The sequence below is a fragment of the Rhinolophus hipposideros genome (assembly GCF_964194185.1).
Source record: "Rhinolophus hipposideros genome assembly, chromosome: 6".
Lineage (NCBI taxonomy): Eukaryota > Metazoa > Chordata > Mammalia > Chiroptera > Rhinolophidae > Rhinolophus > Rhinolophus hipposideros.
Genome location: NC_138052.1, coordinates 40,235,299 through 40,253,252, shown reverse-complemented (window position 1 = coordinate 40,253,252; position 17,954 = coordinate 40,235,299).

Genomic DNA, 17,954 nt, shown 5'->3' with positions numbered 1-17,954 from the left:
GGTAGTCAAAATGAGGAAACAAAGAAATGTTTCCCAATTGAAAGAACGGAGGAAAAAATCAGGAAAAGAACTAAACAAAATGGAGCAAGCAACCTAACCAGAGACAGAGTTCAAAACAGTGGTTATAAGGATGCTCAAGGAACTTAATTAGAACTTCAAACAAGAGATAGCAAGCTTAAAAAGGACATAGAAACCATAAAAAAGAACCAGTCAGAAGTAAAGAATACAGTAACTGAAATGAAGAATGCACTAGGAGGAATCACCAGAAGAATAGATGAAGCAGAGAATTGAATCAGCAATTTGGAAGACAAGGGAGCAGAAAACACCCAATCAGAACAGCAAAAAGAAAAAAAAAATCAAAAAAATGAGGCTAGTTTAAAAGATCTCTGGGATAACATCAAGCAAAATAACATTTGCGTCACAGGAGTACCAGAAGGAGGAGAAAAACAAAGAATTGAAAACCTATTTGAAGAAATAATGACTGAAAACATTCCTAACCTGGCAAACGAAATAGACATACAAACCCAGGAAGTACAGAGAGTCCCAAAAAAGATGAATGCAAACAGGTCCACACCAAAACACATTACAGTTAAAATGGCAAAGTTTAAAGACAAAGAAAGAATCCTAAAAGCAGCAAGAGAAAAGCAGTTAGTTACCTATAAGAGAGCTCCCATAAGACTGTCAGCTGATTTCTCAACAGAAACTTTGCAGCTCAGAAGGGATTGGCACAAAATATTCAAAGTGATGAAAAGCAAGGACCTACAATCAAGATTACTCTACCCAGCAAGGCTATCATTTAAAATCAAAAGACAGATAAAAATCTTCCCAGCCAAGCAAAAGCTAAAGGAGTTCATTACCACCAAACCAGTATTACAAGAAATGTTAGAGGGACTAATTTAAGATGGAAAAAAAATCAAAATTATGAATAATAAAATGCTAATAGTTACATATCTATCAAAAATTACTCTCAATGTATATGGATTAAATGCTCCAATCAAAAGACATAGAAGGGCTGAATAGATAAGAAAACAAAATGCTTACATATGCTGTCTACAAGAGACTCACTTAATATTGAAAGACCCACACAGACAGAAAGTAAAGAGATGAAAAAAGATATTTCATGAAAATGGAAAGGAAAAAATCAAAAACCATAAAAGGCTGGGGTAGCAATATTTATACCAGACAAAATAGACTTTGAAACAAAGACTATAAAGAAGAGAGAAAGTAGGACCCAGTAATCCCACTTTTGGGTATTTATCAAAAAAAACCCAAGTCTACTTCAAGAGAACATGTGTATCCATATGTTCATTGCAGCATTGTTTACAATGGCCAAGATATGGAGTCAGCCTAGGTGTCCGTCAATGGATGAATAAATAAAGAAGAGGTGGTACATATATACAATGGAATATTGTTCAGCCATGAAAGAAAATGGGTTCTTGCCATCTGTGGCAGCATGGATGGGCCTGGAGGGTGTTGTGCTGAGTGATGTATGTCAGGCAGAGAAAGACAGATGCAATGAAATTCCACTTATCTGTGGAATGTAAGAACAAAATTAACAAACAAAACAGAAACAAACTCATAAATACAGAACACATTTTGATGGTGCCAGACGGAAGGCAAGTTGGGGGGGAGTGAAAAAAGGGGAAGGGATTAAGAAATATAAATTAGTTGTTACACAGTAGTCATTAGGCTGTAGGGTACAGCATAAGAAATATAGTCAATAATATTGTAACAACTATGTATGGTGTTAGATGGGTACTAGATTTGTTGGGATGATAGATGGGAGGGGATTTGGGGGACAGGGTGTAAAAAGGTGAAGGGATTAAGAAGTACAAATTGGTAGTTACAAAATAGTCATGGGGATGTAAAGCATAGGGAATATAGTCAATGATATGGTAATAACTGTGTATAGTGACAGGTGGGTACTAGACTAGTCAGGGGGATCATTTCTTAACTTATATAAATGTCTAAACCACTATGTTGTACACTTGAAATTAATATAAAATAATACTGAAAGTCAAATGTAATTGAAAAATTTTAAAAGTCGGGGGGAGGAGAAAGGGAATAAGAGGTCCAAATTTCCAGGTACAAAACAAATAAGTCTTGGGATGAAACATACAGCATAGGGAATATAGTCAATAATATGGTGATAGCATCATACAGTGTCAGATGGTTGCTGGACTTATCATGGTAATCTCTTATTTAGGTATATAAATGTGGAATAACTATTGTGTACACCTTAAACTAATATAATATTGTATGTTAGTTATATTTTAATAAAAATCTTTAAAAAAAAACAAAAAATAGTCATGGGGATGTATAGTATAGGGATATAATCAATAATATTGTATAGGTACTAGATTTACCAGTGTGATCATTTTGTTAGTTATGTAAATGTCTAATCACTATGTTGTACACCTGAAACTAATATAATACTGTATATCAACTGTAACTGAAAAATAAAAGATTAATAAAATTAGAAAAAGTGATTAGGGAACAATAATAAGCTTTTATAATAAGCTACTATAATTCAGAGGTTTTTCTTTGTTTGCAGTTAAATGCAGTCTTAACTGATTCAAAGTCAAATCCCTTTCATTTGACATCTCTATGTCTTCCTTTTCTAAAATCCTCTAGAGCTACTTCTTCCTAACTTGCTGTGTCCAGGATCCCAGCCCCAGGAGTCTTTTTTTCCTTTCCCCAGAGAAAACCGACTCACCTCCCCGTGACCGGGCTCTTATCACTTTACCTTCTCTTGACACTGAGAGACAGCTGCCTGTCCTCACTCTCAAATTCTGCAACACAAATTCCACATGACGTGGGCAATGGCAGGGCCTCTTTGGAAGGCCTGAGTGGAAGGAACCAAACAATCATGGCCAAACTTGTCTTCAGGAGGAAACGACAGGGGCCAAAAGCTGCAGGAAGACTCATGCATTGATAATTTTTGCTATATCACACATTTGTGGAAGTGAAACAATTAAGGAAAAATTTCAATGTTGACAATATATGTATTTTACATATGCAAATAGCTTTATTGAAAATTATTTTTGTGATTATTTCCTGCATTGAATAAAGAGTTGAAGAAGGAAACATTGCATCGCCTTTTAAGATGACAATATTTGAGAAAGAGCAACCCTGTGTCAGCATTCCAGTTCTTCTAGCTTTCACAGTTATATGGCATTTGAATGCATTACCTCATTTTACCATTTTACCTTCTAACTTTACCTTTACTGAGGAGTAAAATGCTATGGTGATCCTCTGTACACAAGAGAAAGCTAAGGCTGAGAGGTGAAAAGCTTTGCTCAAGTACACGTAATATGGCAAGCTGTATTACTCTTCCCAAATATCGGCTGCCTCACTCCATGTTAGGATTAAACTTTGTCACATCTTTGACATCAGATTTGGTGATGTAACTTGCTTAGGCCGATAAAATGTGAGTCGAGGGCCAAGTGCCAACTCTAAACACAAGCTTTAAATGTGATCCTCCTACCTCCTTTGCCCTGCCATCGACCTGCACGCCCTGGGTAGAAGCTGGGTCACTGAAAAAATATGTGGAGTTGAGTCATAGGCAATCCACAGTGGACAAGAAAGCCAAACAAGAAAAATGCATGTTAATTTGAGGGTCGTTTAGTCCTGTCATATAATTTAGACTAAGGTGAATGATGCACAGAGTCAGTAAGTGGAAAGCCTGGGGCTAAAAGATCATCCCATTCAATGCAGCATTTGCTTAATAGCTCCCCACATTCCAGCAAGACCCAAAGAGCCAAAGGAGTTGTAGGCAACTGTCCATTCCCAACCTCAATATCCCCCTCCCATGGTGGAAAGTTTTCCAATCTACTTGGACCTGCAACCATTATCCCAGGCCAGTATTGCTGTTTTCTCAGACAACCTATTGTTAGGCCATCCCAGCTAGAATTCAACACAGTGCTGTTATTGGCTAGTGTCAAAAGCTCTTGAGGGTCCCGCCTGCTGTAGGCCTTAGCTGGACAGTAGCTGCTCTACCCACCTATGAGCTCTAATTTTCACTGTCACCAAACCCCAGCTTCTGACCACAGATGACCCTAAGGACTAGGAGAGTTTCCCTGGAGTCTTCCTACCCTCCCTTTTTTCCTGTTCCAACCCCTCAGCGTTGTAAGGGCGGGGGGGGGGGGAAGCTTTGAAATTTGGTATGTTGCTCTAGTTCTAAGACAAAAGGCTTTCAGCAGTCCTCAAGGAGCAGGTTACTCAGAGCTCAGCTGAATTAAAGAAGGGAGATCAACACATGTCTTGTCAAGGTCCAACCAGGACAGCAGTCATCACAGAGAAGGCTAATATCTGGGCCAGAGCTGCACAAGGACATTATCTGTGGCTGCCGAGGAAACCCTGACTTCCCCAGATTTCACTGCAAGGTTAAGAATCAGCTTGCGAGCTGGGGCACAAGAGCTTGGGGGTCCCAGAAATCTAATTGGGTGATACATAACTTCATCAATGCTGGTGTACCCTGAGAAAGCACAGTTGACATGTCATTTACACAATACACTGATTGTACTTGTCATAGCAGGTGCTTTCTGGACAAAAGCACCTTTCCACCACCAACAAATGCTTGGACTCCTTATGATGACTTGGAGCTGCATGAGCTTTCCCATATCTTCTTATCAATAGAAGCATTGTGAGTTGCTGTAGAGAATAATGGGAAAGTTTTTGACATCCACAAGGAAATGAAACTATACTAGTTATAGTGTTTTTTAAGAAAAATTACTTATCCTTTGGCTGGTTTTTAGAGCCATGATCATTTTAGTAACCCTCTTTAAAGTTTATTTAAAATCTCATTATCTCCAGGCTTATTATCAAGCTCTTAGAAGTAAACCGGATGGAAAAATATCTTTACCACAGGGCAGATGATGTGAAGAGATGTGGGGGAAAGCCAAGGTAATTTCTGATGTGTTTTGAGGACAAGGACACCTTCTCCAGAAAACTATGTGTAAACTCACTCAGCATCGGTTCATCTTAGCAGGCCCCCAATTTAGCTATTTGCCCCAGTCCTACATCTGGACAGGATGAAGCCTGAGGAAAAATGAGGAGGAGTGGAAATTAAAACATGGTATTACCCAAAGATTCAAAGGAAGAACTTTTGGGTACCGTTTGCCAGACATGTTTGAATTTCAGTACAGAAGGGATACTGAGGTCAGTAAGGGCTATATTTCACTTTCTTTAGATCAAAATGTGTCTTGTAAATGGATCCATTTCTATGTTTCTGTATTCTGATAAAGTCTTAAGTGGGTTTTTTTTTGTGTGTGTGTGGGTGTTTTTTTGTGAATGTGCCTATGTATGCCTATGTGTGCCTATGTGCGTGTGTGTGTGTGTTTCCCAAAAGCTAAGAGAAAGGGGGATTTTCCTCACTCTGGCAAAGTTAGCTGCAGAGGTCTGTTTCTAGAAGCCATAAATCCCACTCACAGCAGCTGTTCCAACTGGACAGCTAGGGGAGAAACTCAAGAGAAAGGATGGGAACAGCTGTTATAACTGATTCTATGCCCCTCGCCTCTCTCCGCAGATTTCTTTTAATAGCTGTTAAAGTCATTTTTTCACTTTTTTACGTGGTCTACATTCAACACTCTTCTCAGATGTTCTCATGGCCACTTGCTCAACTTCCTGGGGTCTTGCCCAGATGTCACCTTCTAAGTGAGACTTCTCTAACCACCCCACTTAAATCAGCAGCCCTTCACTCTCTAAACTGACATTCCATATTCCCCCTTTTTACTTGGTTTTTTTCATGGCACTATTTTATTCTTATAAAATGTAATCTTTGATGTATACAAAAGAATGTACATACAATATATGTAACTTATAAACCATACTAATAAAGTAAACACCTATGAAGTTTACCACAAATTAAGAATGAAAGCACTTTAAATACCGTCTTCTTTTCCTCATCTTATCCCTGATGCATGTACCAGGAGAATGTTCATGGTAGTATACATAATTATAACACAAAAAAGAAAACAACACAAATACCCATTAAACAAAGAATGAATAAGAGAATTATGATATATTCATCCCACAGAACACTCATCAGTGGAAATTAATGAACTATAGCTACACACAACTGAGCATGAATAAATCTTAAAAACATAATGAGTGGAATAATTAAGTCCCAGAAGACCAAACAAAACATGATACCATTTATATAAAGCTCTATCTAAAACAAGCAAAACAATGTTATTAGCATGAATCTTAGTAAATGCTAACCCTAAGAAACACATTCATCATCTTTATCTTAGTTTATTATTCAGATACGACATTCCAACTTCAACATACATGTAAAATAATATCTTCTCAATTCATGCCAATTTAAAAAACTTTTCCAAAACACAAAACTGTATTTAGCCTTTTAAGTCAAAAAATAGGAGTCAGTCTTAACATTTGTTTCTTGCCCAAAATATATATCAGGTCACCCAATGAGGTAACTTTGCCCCTTGAATCTGTCCCCAGTCTCCATCCAACTTCCCATCTACCACTTCCTTAAATCAGATCTTCAACCTTGAATTCTGAACAGTTCATAGTTTCTTAACTAACCTCCCCATTTCATTCTCTTCATTGTGTCTTTCTATGAGTTATCCACAAGACTAATTTTTTATAAGCTTCAACTTAATATGATTTATCAAACATCTGAACTTGGCATGAATTTATTTTTTTCCTCCAACTGCCATATTCATTTGTGCTAAGGTGAACCCTTCTCTCCAGTTACTTTCAAATTAATTCCAGTCCAGTCCATTTTAATCCAGTTAAAATGTCATTCTCATAGACTTCCCCTCCCCTTCCCCCAGCTCCTTCTGCTTGGTCCATGGCCTGAAACCTGTAGGGCACAAGAGGTGTGGTCCTTACCTTTCTATTAGTATTTTCCTCAGGTGAGAATGGATAGGTGGTGGGGAATAGGAGTTATGGAAAGGGATGATTGGGTCCTACTTAAAGGGTGCTGTTGTGATTCTCTCTTGGCTATATTGGTTGTTTATCCATTCCTTCGATGTGGCATGAGTCCAAATGCTACCTCTTTTGAGTAAGTTCATTTTGGGGATAGTGTGTTCTTGTGGAGAGCCCACCTCCCCATATAGTTCTGGGTATAGGAGATCTGGTCCAGTTCAACTTATTCCAATCCCCTTTATCCAGTTATCTAGTTATATGCTGGAAACAGCTCATCCTGGCCAACTGTTAAATTTTCAGAATTTTTGTAAGCTGGTTGTTAATCCATTGGTAGCTTGAAATCAGTTATGGTGGGAGAATTCACACTACACAAATTGGCAAAATCAGTTCTACTTTTTTTTTTTCTTTTGGCAAGTCAGTGGTTAAACATTTACTTGTATTTACTAAAATGTCCACAGCTTTCATCTCCTCTCCCCAGTAATGTACCCCACAGCCTCCTGCGGCTGCAACTCCTCCATCCCAGGAGTACTGAAAACATGGTTGAGGCCTGACTGCAAAGTGTTCAAGTGACTCAGCAGAAAATCATGCATCCTTGCCACCCCAAAGGGTGTGAGTGCCAACAATCGCACTGCTGGCTCTTTAATCTACCCTGTAATCTCTCTCCAAGTCTCTGATCTTTCTGCCCAAATTCAGATAGTAGCAGTTCAGCAATCAACTTCCTAACCTGACAGAAAGCTCAGGAAATAAATACTGATCCGCTTTGCCAAGGGCATCCTTAATGTCTGGAAGCAATTTTCCTGGAGTCTTCTTTCCACTCAGGGAGAAGGATGAACATATACAAACAGCACTCCCAACGTCTTGTCTTTGATGATTTTCCTGGGGCAGCAGTTCCCCAAATTTTTAATCTCAAGACTCCTTTCCCTCTTAAAAAATATTGAAGACCCCAAAGAGTTTTTACTCATGGGGGTTTTGTCTATTGAGATGACTATATTAGAAATTAAAATGAAGAAATTTTTAAACATACAAATACAGATGCACACTTTCTATTAGCCATCAGAGTGATGACATCATCTTATCTCATGTAGCCTCTGGAAATTTCCACTGTACATTCATGAAAGAGTAAGAGTATAACAGGTAAATAATGCCTTAGTATCATTTTAAATATTTTGGCCTCATTGGTACCCCCATGGAAGGTTTTTAGAGTTCCCATCAGCTGTTAGAAGATAATTGTCCATGAGGCTCTTGTGCAATATAGACACCAACCAACTTTGATCACTATCTTTTCAAGAATATTTGTATTGTAAACAACCTTGGAAAAATAGAGATAGTATCTTCCTCCCAAGAAAAGAGCAGGTTTGTTTACTGTCACATATAATAAAGATATTATCTCTCTGGGGCAAGGTTCATTAGAAAATAGAATATTGATGCTCATTATAAATGATTCTGTTTCCTCTCCTGTAACATAGTCCACGTGCAGATGTCACCTGACACTTCATGTTACCATGTGGGAATTGAGGTTTGGTGAACTTGGTGCAAAATTGGTAATACTGCAGCTATTGCTATGGTTGTAAATAACAAATTGTTCTTTGTCTCTGACCCAAGAGTCTCATGTCTTCTGCCAGCATCTATGAAACTGTGGCAGGTTAACATATTAGCCTGCAGTAGGATAAATCTCAAATCCTTCCTAGTTCTTGACATCCACATTTTGAGCAGGATAGTCCTAGATGTTCTCAATATTTCATAAACTCATAAAACCGACATTAGTCATATGAGTACATGAATGCCATGGTGATTCTCACAGTAACCCAAAGTCATGGCATTGAGATCACTGGGGCAATAAGCCAGAGGCACACTGAAAAGTCTCAAGGAAGAAGATACTGTCAGGTTGCATCTGTGTGAAGCTGGTAAGTGTATGTGGAAACTGTTTACCCCAACAGTGGCTGGAGAGGTAGAATGAGAGGATTTAGAGTGACCCACAGCAGTGTTCAATGCTGGCCCTTTGTCCAGGATAGGTTGTCTGCAACTGGCTGGTAAAGTACATAGGTACATGTCCAGATGGCAAAGCGCCACCTTGGCTGTGCTCAGCATGCAATATGGTGACAGAGTAACAAGGGCTATATGTTTCCCCATGGGTACCTCATGACACTCTGTCTTCCATGGAAAAAGAGAAAGAAAAGTCTATTGGCTATTTTTTAAGTCCTAAATGATGTACCAAATACCTAACCATAATCCCTCTAACATGGAAGATACCACTCATTTGTCCTCAGATTTGGAACTTAATTGCCACTTAGAGCCTAAGGGGGAAAAAATCCCAGTTATTATTCAATAATGAGCATATTCTGGCCCATCCAGGTAACCACCAGATAAACAAAAATAACAAAAAATGTATTTTTAGTGCTCTCCATCTGTTTGTGTTTAATAAGATTAATTATCATAGTCTTATGGTAGTTTTAAAAAGTGGATGAAAATTCTTTGACACTCCTGTCATCAAGACATGAGGTCCCTGTCCTGCCTCCCTGAATCCAGGTGCACTTGTGGCTCCCTTTAACCAATGGAATACAGTGGAAATGACCTACGTGACTTCTAAAACGAGGTCAGAAAATCTGAGACAAGTGAGCTGGGATACTTGGAAACTCTGAGTTGCCATGTAAGAAACCTGAATACGCCGAGGGTTCCATGGTATAAGGAAGCTGAGCTGTCTGGAAAGGCATGTGCTGAAACTCCAAGTCAATCACCCAGCTGAGGTCTCAGTCAAAAATCATCATCATCTACCAGAGTAAAGGAGTTACCTCTAATCACTGAGTCTTCTCAGCTGAGCCCCAGATAAGACAAGCCATTCTCACTGTTCTCAGTCTGAATTCCTGACTCACAGAATCCATAAGCATAATAAAATGGTTGTTTAAACAGCTAAGTTTTGAGGGAGACTGAACATATTAAATGAAAGTCAAATGACTTCACAGCATATTGTGTAAATGAAAGATGCACAACAGTTTGAGGAGCAAAAAGAAGAGAAAGAATTGAACCATCAAAAACCACAAGGTATTATAGTTATGTGGAACTCTTTTATGATTAATAAAATGTACTCTTCATAAATTTATTTCAGCAAAACACAATCCTTCACGTTAAATTAATGTTAATTTGAATTTTAGAATTCATATGGTTTTGTTTTTATTTATTATGTAAATCAATTTTGGTTCTTTAATTGCATAAAATTATAAGCAAAAGGAATTTATATATAACTAGTTAAAGCTGACATATATAGGATACGTATTATAATAAAAATATTTTAAGTTAACTTTGAAAAAGTCCTTAAAAATATTTTTATTAAAACAATGCATGTAATAATTAGATTTGAGAAACACTGTTTTATACTGTTATTAGCTATCTTCTTCTTTAAAACCCTCCAAAATACCCTATTGCTATCGTCTTTGAATTAAGCCCAAACATCTCCATGGGAAACACAAGGACCTTCACAATCTACCCCAAAACTTGTCTTGGTTTCTTCCCTTCCTTCATTCATTTACCCTATGTTCCAGCCATCCTGAACTTCTCCCTGATCTCCTCAGGAATTCCTACTCCCTCTAAAAGACCCAGCTCAAATGCCACTTCCTCTGTGAAGTCTTCCTAGATTCCCCATAGGATTCCTTCCTGTGTGTTCTGACAATGTATCAGTCAGGGCCTGGCAAGAGGAAGGCAAGGAAATAAATGTCACAGACACATGAGTAATTTGAGGATATTTCCTGAAATGAGCTGTGACTGGTCAACAGATGCAGGCAGCTCATTGTGAAAGGAGCTGAGGAAGTCAATACTTTACCTCATACTTATCCCTTTCTCTGATGTGCTGCCAGGGTCCCCATTGGCTGAACCCAACCAGGAGCCAAAGAGCAAAGGAACCCATTGATACAGTCAATATGAATCAGCCTCCCCAGGGAAAAGAGCTCTGTGGAGAAGGTTGAGAGTGGCTATGGTGGCAGGCTGAACAGAAGATATCCGGCTTTATTTATATTTAATAACATTTTATTGCTATGACCTTTTTCCATAAGTGCTTTCCCACTGAACTCTGACCCTACCATCATTATCTCCAAGGTTTCTGCAATTGGCAAAAGATATGGCTCACAGCAGTCTCTTATTAATAAGTGCTTATTGAATTTAATGAATTAATAAAGGAATGACAAAGATGAAAACACCAAGAGCATAACCGGTGTTCTTAAATGTTTCTCAATTTTTATTTAAAAAATTTTTCTCTACAGTTGCTTTAATTCTATTTTTTTGAATCTAATCTGTTTTTTCTGTAATAAGTTCTTGTGACATTTTTTTTTCCTAAGCAAAGCAGCTATTTGCAGTATATTTTTGTTTGTTTGAATCTTGTTACTGAGATTTTAGGTGTTTAGGCCAGTTAAAATTACATCTTATTATAAAGCTCATTTTAATCTGTTTTACTTTTGTGTATACAATTTTGGAGCAATCTAATTTATAAAATAGGACATATTTATGGCACATGGTTTAAATTTTCCCTTCAGTTTTATACTGATTTCCCAAATTCTTTTACACTATTTGTATGGATCTTGTCAATCAAATTTTATTCTGTACATGAGATTAATAGAGAAATATTACATTATAAGCCTTCCAGTTTCCTTGAATGATTTTTAGTATTCTATAACACTTTTTTGTAATTAAGGTTTAAATACCCAATCCCTCAAGAATTGCCATACAGAGAGCTGTCAATCAAAGAATTGGCAGGCTCTGTGAACCGTATGATGAAGTTTTATCCCTACTCTCTGATGCCTTGAAGACCAGCTTTATCGAGCTGATCCTTCATTTCACATGTCTTAGAACTCACTCACACTTCTTATGCTTGGAAATGTAACACACAAAGTGACAACCTAATCCACAGCTAATAAGTTAGCGGCTATAAAAATGAACATCCACATTAACTTGCCAAGCATGGAGGATGGAGGTGTTACACTGTACTCGTGTATATATGTCTGCCAGGGCAATAGTACATATGCCTTTGGAGAGGCTTCTAAGTTATGCAGAGAAGCCGACAATAATTCTTGAACTTTGTTATCAGGATCCAGTTTCATTTAAGAGCCAAACCAACAGCATCAAAACACTTGGCCATGATGAGCCACAATCCAGCCGGCAAAGAAAACATGTAAAACTAGCCTTTGAGTTATAAATTTTGTGAAAATCAGGCTATCTCATCACACTCTGTTGTGTCGTAGTTTAGGGTATAGACTTTCACTGAAAGAATAATAGCAGTGAAAGTGTACTTAGATTTTCTTTCTGTATATCTCTTAATTCATACTCAGCCAAGTAAAATGAACAATTACTATTACTTTTTAGAAAAAATTTTTATTTAAACTTTAAAGTATAATTATTACCAGGTATAAAAATATAATTCCATTATATTTTTAAATATACATTCAAAATTTTAAATTTTAAGAGTTTATTCAGTTGCAAACAATTAATATTTAAATGAATGCATTTAAAAATGTAATAGCAGCCTAATGTTTGAACCCTACACCATAAAACTGAGCTCTGCCCAATGAAATCTATTTTAAATTTACTTATCCTATATAGTAAGATAGGATATTTGATATATAATCTTTAACTACTTATAAATTCTTGATATATACATATTCTGTTAATGTATAATATTTATGAATATTATGTTTGATAAATATAAATTCTCTTGCCCTCTTCTCAATATGATTTTTTAACTTGTGAGCTTGTGATCACATACATGAGAGAACAGCATCTCCAGTCCACTGGAAAGGTGAGCGGAGATTTGTGTTAAGTAGAAGCAAAACTGTGTGTTGGGAAAGAAGGAAGCCAACATTTCCAAGTGCCTACCATAGAACATGTTTATTGTATCTTATTTGAGCACTTAAAAGAACCTCATGAGGTAGGCATCTTTTATCCCTATACTGATTCATATGTTAAGTCTCAGGAAGATTGGACAAATGACTCAAAGTCACAGGGCTGGTAACTTGTAAAGTTGGGATATAAACCCAATCTAATTAAAAAGTGAGTTCTTTTTATTATTCCATATAGGCTGTCAATGTACAAAAAGTAACACAGACCATAAGCTCTTCAAAGATAGGAGCTCTGCCTAAAGCACAATTGTGTATCAGTATGCCTGTCTGTTTCTCTGTATTAATTCATTCATTCATTCATTCATTCATTCATTCAAGCATCATTCAATGTCTACTCTGAGCCAGGCACTTGCTAGGCCCTGGGAATACAATGGTGAACAAGACAGACATAGGGGAGGGTGATGTCATAGGAATGGTGGCAGCCAGGTGGTCTTCTTGAGTTCTCCTTTGGAACTTACCACAAATTGAACATCTATAACCCATCAAAGCACTCTCTGCTCAGCACACAGAACAGCTAAGAGACTCACAGGAGGATTACTTGAAGGTGGGCAAACTGGGCGAGCAGGGGAAGAGGGAAGGGAGCGGAGTGGAGACGCGGCCGGCATCCGCAGCTGCGGAGACGCAGGGGGTCCCAGGACAGAACAGAGAGCACAAGAGCCAGGAGGTGGGCTCTTTCCCTACGTCCCACAGCTGATCTCTCCCACCGAGAGGGCAGCACATCCAGCATTTGAGGCAGTAACCTCAGCTGAGACCTCCAGCTGGGGCCTAGGTCGGACAAAGGACGTAAGGACAAAGGAGGTAAGGACAAAGGACTTAAACACTATACCTGGGCCCCTGCCCCCATTCTCCCAATCATACCCCCACCCTTCCAAAGACTCAAGCTGGTCCCTGAACTGAGAAGTAGTGTCATATTACAGAGGAGCCATAGTGCTCAGGATCAGGATCTGGGAAGACTTGGCTTGCAGCTCTGACCCAGGGAAGAGGCTGGGAAGAATGTGACACTGCTGGGCTAAGAGACAGAAGACTCCTCCATCCCCAGCCCCCATCCTTTCTGGCCTGCCTAGGGCAGGGCAATTACAACAGTGGAAACACTCCCAAGGGTTAGCATCAGGTAGCAGAGGCAACTCTGGGCTTTCAGCAGCTCAGAAATCTCCCACCCTCCACACACACACACACACACACACACACACACACACACACACACAAACACACAAAGACACACACACACACGAAAGAAGTGCCCTAAGACTCAGGAGACCTGGGCACAGGGCTGGTTTTGTTACTCTCAGTGCACATTTGTGCAGGCAGGAGCAGAAACTGCACTGACTTTGTAAAAACTACCATCCAGACCCCTCAGCCCCACTCATCTAGAACTGCACTCCCAGAGTCACTCTGAGCACCACGTGACAGGCTCTGCCTGCACAAGATGCAGAGGACTCTTTGGTACAGCAGAGGACAACCTGGAGATTACTTGGTGGGCTAAGCCAAGACTGGCGCTGATTTTTTTGTTTTGTTTTTGTATTTTTGTAATTTTGCCTGTGTTGAGTGGGGCTTGTCAGTAGTTTTTACATGGGAATATATTTGTTTTTTTCTTTGTTATTGTTGTGCATGGTGATTTGCTTTGTTCTGAAATTGCCCTACACCAGGGCCCAGCTCAAGAGGCACAAGATTCAACACCCCCAGAGGCCAACTCCAGACCAAACCAGAGGACTACCGATTTGACCTACAAGTGACACACACAGAATAATTCTCTACAGGCACAAGATCCCATAGAGGCCAAACCTCATCTGAGCGGTCAACCCTCACACAGCAGAACATCCACTGTGGGCAGAGCCAAGTCTCAAAACTAGTCAGCCTAAGAGTCAATCCCATGAACTGATAAGCCAAAAGCAATTAAAAATCAATGTTAACAGGACAATGTACACAACACAAGAGCACACGCACAGGAGAATAAGGAAGTGGTGCAAGTCAAAATATAAAGGTCCCATACTACATAAGATAATCCAGCAAATATGAAGAACCCTAGGGGATCTACCTAATACATCGAAGCAAACACAGAGAGTTGGCCATAATGGGGAAACAAAGAAACGTGTCCCAAATAAAAGACCAGAAGAAACCTCCAGAATTGGAACCAAATGAAATAGAGGTAACGAACCTATCAGAGACAGAGTTCAGAACACTGAGAGTAAGAATGTTTAAGTAGCTTAATGATGACATAAAGAAGGATAGAGAAATCATAAAGAACAACAAGTTAGAACTAAAGAATAAAATAACTGAAATAAAGAACACACTTGAAGGAATTACCAGCAGGTTAGATGAAGCAGAGGATCGAATTAGTGACTTAGAAGACAAGTTAGCAGAGATCACCCAAGCAGAACAACAAAAAGAAAAAAGAATAAAGAGACAATAAAAATGATTTAAGAGACTTCTGCGATAACATCAAGTGCAATAACATTCACATCATAGGAATACAAGAAGGTGAAGAGAGGGAGCAAGGGATCAAGAACATATTTGAAGTAATAATGTCTGAAAACTTCCCTAACCTGGTAAAGGAAATCAACATACAAGCCCAGGAGGTGCAGAGAGTTCCATCCAGGATAAACCCAAACAGGTCCACACCAAGACACACTATAGTTAAAATGGCAAAGGTTAAAGACAAAGACATAATCCTAAAAGCAGCAAGAGAAAGACAGCAGGTTATATACAAGGGAACTCCTATAAGACTATCAAATGACTTTTCTACAGAAACATTGCAGGCCAAGAGGGAGTGGCAGGAGATATTCAAAGTGATGGAAAACAAAGCCCTACAACCTTTATTCAGCTTTATCCTGTAAGCTTTATCTAGCAAGGCTCTCATTTAAAATTGAAGGAGAGATAAAGAGCTTCCCAGAAAAGCATAAGCTAAAGGAATTTATTACCCCCAAGCCAGCATTGCAGGAAATATTAAAAGGGCTTCTGTAAACAAAACAAAAAAGATGAAAACAATCTAACTACAAATTTAAAAAATGGCAATAACTATGTACCTATCAATAATCACTTTAAATGTAAATGATTAAATGCTCCAATCAAAAGACATTGGGTGGTTGAGTGGATAAGAAAGCAAGACCTTTGTATATGCTGTATACAAGAGACTCACCTCATATCAAAAGACACACACAGGCTGAAAGTGAAGAGTTGGAGTAAGACGTTTCATGCAAATGGAAATGAGAAAAAAGCTGGAGTTGCAATACTTATATCTGACAAAATAGACTTTAAAATGAAGAACATATCAAAAGACAAAGATGGGCGCTATATAATAATAAAGGGATCAATTTGACAAGAGAACATAACCCTAATAAACATCTATGAACCCAACATAGGAGCACCTAAACATGTAAAACAGATATTGACTGACATAAAGACAGAGATCAACAATAACACTATCATAGTAGGGGACTTCAACACACCTCTGATAACAATGGACAGATCTTCCAGACAGAATATCAATACGGAACCAATGGCCTTAAATGACATATTGGACCAGTTGGATTTAATCGATATTTTCAGAGCATTTCACCTGAAAGCTGCAGAATACACGTTCTTCTCAAGCACACATGGAACATTTTCCAAGATAGACCACATGTTAGGCCACAATACAAGTCTTGATAAATTTAAGAAAGTTGAAATACCAATTGTCTTCTCTGACCACACAGCTATGAAATTAGAAATCAACTACAGGAAAAAAACTGGAAGACACACAAATTCATGGAGGCTGAATAACATGTCACTAAATAATGAATGGGTCAACCATGAGATCAAGGAAGAAATCAAAAGATATCTTGAGACAAACGAAAATGAAAACACGAAGACCCAAAATCTATGGGATGCCGCAAAAGCAGTCCTAAGAGGGAAATTCATAGCATTGCAGGCCTACCTAAAGAAACAAGAAACATCACTAATCAACAGTTTATCTTCACACTTACGGGATCTGGAAAATGAACAGCAAAAAAAGCCCAAAGGGAGTATAAGGAAGGAGATAATAAAGATCAGAGTGGAAATAAATGAAATAGAAACTAGAAAAACAATACAAAAGATTAATGATTCCAAGAGTTGGTTTTTAGAGAAAATAAACAAAATCGACAAACCTTAAGCCAGACTCAACAAAAAAAAAAGAGAGAAGACCCAAATTAATACAATCAGAAATGAAAGAGGAGAAGTGACAACAGACCCCACAGAAATACAAAATATTTTAAGAAATTACTATGAGCAACTATATGCTAACAAATTTGACAATCTGGAAGAAATGGACAATTTTCTAGAAGCATACAATCTTCCAAGCCTAACTCAAGAAAAAATGGAAAATTTGAATAGACTGATTACCACTGGGGAAATTGAATCAGTAATCAACAAGCTCCCAACAAACAAAAGCCCTGAACCAAATGGATTTACAGGTGAATTATACAAAACATTCAAAAAGGAGTTATCACCTATTCTCCTCAAGCTATTCCAAAAAATTCAGAAGGAGGAAAGGTTCCCAAACATTTTTAGTAGGCCACTGTCACCCTGATCCCAAAATAAGACAAAGACACTACAAAAAAAAGAAAACTACAGACGGATATCTCTAATGAACATAGATGCAAAAATCCTCAATAAAATATTAGCGAACAGAATTCAGCAATACATTAAAAAGATCATATACCATGATCAAGTGGGATTCATTCCTGGTATGCAAGGGTGGTTCAACATCTGCAAATCAATTAATGTGATACATCACATTAATAAAATGAAAAATAAAAATCATATGATTATATCAATAGATGTACAATAAGCTTTTGACAAAATCCAACAGCGATTTATGACAAAAACCCGTAAGAAACTGGGAATAGAGAGATTACATCTCATCATAATAAAGACCATATATGGTAAACCCACAGCTAACATCATACTCCATGGGGAAAAGCTAAAACCATTCCCCTTAAGATCAGGAACAAGGCAAGGTTGCCCATTTTCTCCACTTCTAGTCAACATAGTGCTGGAAATTCTACCCACAGCAATCAGACAAGAAAAAGAAATAAAAGGCATCCAAATTAGTAAGGAGGAAGTAAAATTATCATTATATGCGGATGACATGATACTATATAGAGAGAACCCTAAAAACTCCACCAAAAAACTATTAGAACTGACAGATGAATTTAGTAAAGT